Below are 5,279 nucleotides of genomic sequence, written 5' to 3' on the forward strand. Positions count from 1 at the left end.
TTGCATTTAAAACCAAAAATATCATAATTTTTGTACACATTGTACATAAATTTTAACTTTGCATGCAAGTTCAGTTTTGAGAATAAACGTCCAATGTGGTTAATTTAAACTATGTGTAATTTCTAATTTCTTGGAATGTATACGGAAAACCCAGTCACGTCAATAAAGGTTTTCTGATACCATAAGTCAGCTGATTGACCTTAAACATATGCCCCAGACTTCAGATCGTGTGGACCAGGACCCAATGTGGCAACGCACTTTGAAAAAAATACGCACTTTGAAAAAATATTTCAAAGTGCGTCAAATTTGGGACCAAATCAACGCACTTTGAAAAAAAATTTCAAAGTGCGTTAAATTCTGGACCAAGTTAACCCACTTTGAAATTTTTTTTCAAAGTGGGTTAGGATGGTACATCAAAAATTTTTAGTATCGACACTCGATCTTAACGCAGTTTGAAAAAAATGTTTAAATCACAAGTTCTGGAGTTGAATTTCTAGTTTGTTGATAGTATGATGATTTGTTAACACTGGTGAATCTTTGATTTACCGTATTTGAGAACGGGGTGGGGTTGGATTGGGGTGGGGTGGGGGTGGGGGTTATCCAAAGATACCGGTCAATCACCAGTGCATCATGCATTTACTTGATTACAGGAAGAAGGACCCCTACCCCTCATTTTTCCTTCCAAAACATATCATTTTCAGCAACTACAACGCTTTAAAGCGGAAAAAGAAATATGCTCTGTTGTAAATTAAGTACATGGAGTGATATTGAACAAACGAGCTGGCCAAACAATAATTTCTCCATTGGTATGTTAAAGAATCTAATATACGAGTTTTAACATTCTGATTTTGTTTTCTTATCAAATAAATCACTTCAAAATAAAAAGAAATTACATTAACAAACATTAAACTATTATAAACTTAAAATAAGCATTAGGATATGGGTTTTTTTTTCTCGCACTGATCTTCTAAAAGATCATATTGTTTTTGATAAACATAACTAATGTATCCTTTTATCATATTATGTTTGTTTACAAGCACATGCAGTAAGCCAGTTTAAATACGTTGTACATTGATCTCCATTTTCAATATATCAATATATACAAATCACATTCGTTCTTGTAAGCTCAGTATACCAAATAAGAAGTAAATTTGCTGCATACTCAAAATAGAAAAATGCAGTCGCTAAGCGATGAAGTTTATGTCATATTTGGATAGGCTAATTCAAATCTCCCGAATTGTTCTTTGTGTGTAAATTGTGGATATTGTCTTATGAGAAAAAAAATTCTCATCTACAAACTGTTTATCAAGTTAGCTGAGAATGCAACGGGTTCTTTTTCAAATTAAACTAAACAAGGTTAAAACAATCATTTATTGTATATAAAAGTATTAATTATTCTGACTAAACCCTGAACTATTTCTTTTTCAAAGTGCGTTGTAACAACCCAATCTATCTATTGACTGATATGATACTCAAGGGGCAATGTCTATCAAGAGTCCAACACTTTATGTTTGATCATAAACTGTTATCAAAAGCAACAATGTAATTGTATAGTTGTACCAATAAATCTACTGATAATTGGCGTAATACATGTATAGCTCTTGTTGCTGCAATTAATGACGTTATGTATTGCAATCTCAATTAACAAATTTATTGAATAAAACAGTTGACAACCTTATCTATTCATATGATTATATCAAAGTACTCTACGTATAACTGATTGAAATAGTCAATTTTCAATAAAAAGGAGTTTGCAAAAACATTATCTCGATGATAAAAATATTTTGTTCCATTTTCGAATTTATTCATAAACATTTGAAGGGATTAAATCAAATGAAACCAATAGACCACACAGCAATTATAGCCTCAGTGTATATGGTAAATGGGTTATTTATATATTTTACACTGATAGATGTTTCATGATATTTCATAAATTATATATATATATAAAAATTTATTTTTTGGTCCTGAAGAAGGGACTGGTTGTCCCGAAAATTTGACAATTTCTATTGTTCGTGTCGTTAGCCATTATTAGTGCTTTATATATATATATATATATATATATATATATATATATATATATATATATATATATATATATATATATATATATATATATATATATATATATATTCAGAGTGGTTTAGCACATTCTACTATTTTAACTTCATTGCGTCGTCAAAGTAAGACAACATTAAAAAAGGAACTGTTACTCGTCAAATTCTTTCAAAATTTGCGTTAAAAAATTATGTTTTGCGTACAAATGACATTAATTTGGATATATTATATAGTTTGTGTACAACTTGTACATAAATACTTATTTTTCAACGCTATTTCAGCTTTGAAAGTCTTCTTATCACTCCTCTTAATGATTTTGTCTTACAATATCCATAAATGTTGGACAGTGGACATTTGTTGTTAATTAGTAATCTAATTTTGAATCTGTTTAAGTTTTTGGTACTTTCGGTATGTTTTCTTGGTCTGTCTAGGGAAAACCCAGTGAGGTCAATATAGGTTTTCTGATATCATAAGTCAGCTGATTGACCTTTAACATATACCCCCAAACTTCAACTCCTGAGGACAAGGACCCAAATTATCTATCGACTGATATGATACACACAGGGCAATGTCTATTAAGTGTCCAACACTTTATATTTAACCATAAACTGTTATCAAAAGCAACAACGTAATTTTTAGTTGTATCAATAACTCTACTGATACTTGGTGGGATACATGTATAGCTCTTGTTGCTGCAATTAATGACGTTATGTATTGCATTATCCATTAATGAAGTTATTGAATAAAATAGTGGACAATCTCACTTTGAGTACGCCACATGCATTAAAGTGGCTGCAACATTCAAGAAATTATAATCTGTTCTTGTGGCAAACTCTATAGTATTCTTGATGATGAATAATTAGTAATATAATGTTTGAGTTGGTCGAATATTTACGTGCATACATAATTGCTACAATCATTCAAGAAATTAAAGGACTTGTGACGTAGCTATTAACTTGATGCGTCGTTCAAAATCAATAATCAACTATATATATGAGTATATTATACTGAATGACTATTACTGTATTTTCCGAAATTATGACAAAATTAGCTATTTATTCAATTCATATCCAGAACGCATTGAACCAAGACTTGAGATCTGCTATAAAAACTAAGAAACACATATGAGTGTTATTTTAGAATAGTAACATGCATTACAATTTGCTTCTTATATTAAGGAAATTAAAGAAATTGTTTCCTACCTAAACTAATGTGTCATTTATAATGTACCATAAAACGACACAAAGAAGACTATTTTTAGTTTAATTATTTTTATGCGCAAAGAGTATCAACATTTTTCACTCCTAAAGATGACTGTACAGTGTACTATCGTTTCGTTTTCTGGATGCTAAGGAAAAAAAACTTACATGACATTATTTTCAGAAACTCAACAACGTTTGCTGCTTATGCAGATAATAAGCGAACTAAGACACATTTACGAATCCAAAATTTGAATTAGTAACATGCATTTGAAATAGTTTCTTACATTCAAGATTTTGTCTCATAGCCAAACTAATGTGCCCTTCATAATGTACTGCAAAAAAACCAACAAGAAAAAATACTTTTTTTATTTATTAATTTACTTTAACTCACTAAAGCACAAAAAGTATTAACATATTATCTTTCTATTTCTGAAAATCGAGATAGCACACATAATTCTCATATGAAATCTTATATATCATCAATGTCCAAGTTTTGTGTTCTTTTTTATCAGAATTCATTTGCAGATTAAAAGCCTTCTTGGATAAGCCTTTGGACTGTTTGCTTAATTGGATCATAATTTTTTGCATTTCCATTTGATGTTTGTCCATTTTCGTATACAACCCACCCATTTCTTGAACGTGAAAGAGAACACATGACCACAGCAGAATATTCAGAGGCATGTGTGAACGTTGTACTGCACAAGTTGGCCTCTGGTGTTGACTTCTCATAAAAACTTAGACTTGGATTTGGATACCTGGAAATGGTTGCATTCCATGCACTAAGAAAAAAGAATAAGTTGGTGACTTAATTCTTTAGGAATGTCTTCAATCAACACATCAATGAGGTGATGCCCAATTCTTTTCCTGTCATCCATGCGATCACCCGAATGCTTCACTCCCCATTCTTTTTGCTTTATGCCTTTATGTTTATTTAACATGGCCAACATCAAAGGGTTCTTTTGAACAAAGTCAATCGTTCTTACACATGTTTCTCCTTCAAATATTAAGCATGAGGCATCAAGATAATCTCTTTTTTCAGTTTCCTCCAATTCTGGATCCAGATCCAGATCTGTATCATTCGGATATTGCCAATTCAAATCAAAAACTACTTTATCAATGGCCTGTGGAATTGCATAAAGCAGTTTAACAAGCTGTACTTTTGAATTTGGTTTTACAGAGAAGTCTTTTAAAGTAGCTGGCTTTGAATCAGGAAGTTTTGTCTAAAATATATGAAATAAAATATTTAATGTTTCGATTATTCAACAAATATTTATATTATAATGATGCATAGATTCCTAATAAATACATAAATGACTTAATATGCAACCTACTGTAAGTTCCTTTCCTGAATATAGAAGCCTTTGCTCATTGATTTCGAACTTTCTGCTGTATCTCCATTCAAAACTGTTATATGCAAAACATTTTGCTCACCAGGTTTAGTTTCAAAAACAGATACAACTGTTGACTTGTATTCTGCATACTGTTTGTCTCAGATAGCTTGAAACCATTCTTTTCTGCCTATTTGAATTAACTGTTCACAACTCAATGAAGGGCAATGACCATCTGATGAAGACAGAATGCACTGAAATGTATAACAGAAAATGCAGTATTTAGTGACATGCATAGGGAGCAAATGTATAATTGTTTTATATATTGCTGAGTTATTCTGTTAATTCTAGATCTCCCGTGCATTGCTGTATCGATAAAGTGGGACAATTTCAGCATGTATGTGTGTTGGTTGCAATATAAAATTTAACGAAAGGCTAAAGTAACTTTAACAGTGCTTAACCTATAACTTACCCGCAAACAAACAAGAGGTGGGTGTTGGCATTTTTCGCTCACTGTAACTGGTGGAAACTCTTTAGAGAGTTTATCACTGTTACACATTCGGCATCTCATGACTGCTTAATCTTTATTAGTCTGCCCTCTGTGATGTAAATAAACTTCTTAAAATACGAAGAAACGAAAGAGAAACAAACTTTTATGTCACGTGATACAGTCAGGACTAATCAGTTAGCA

General features: G+C 31.2%; 1 pseudogene; it reads right to left on the bottom strand.

Moving 5' to 3' along the window:
* Positions 1 to 3,630: 3,630 nt before the first annotated feature.
* Positions 3,631 to 5,173, bottom strand: LOC128158175 (uncharacterized; annotated as a pseudogene).
* Between the last annotated feature and the right edge of the window lie 106 nt (positions 5,174 to 5,279).

The sequence above is a fragment of the Crassostrea angulata genome, chromosome 1 (genome assembly GCF_025612915.1).
Source record: "Crassostrea angulata isolate pt1a10 chromosome 1, ASM2561291v2, whole genome shotgun sequence".
NCBI classification, from domain to species: Eukaryota; Metazoa; Mollusca; class Bivalvia; order Ostreida; family Ostreidae; genus Magallana; species Magallana angulata.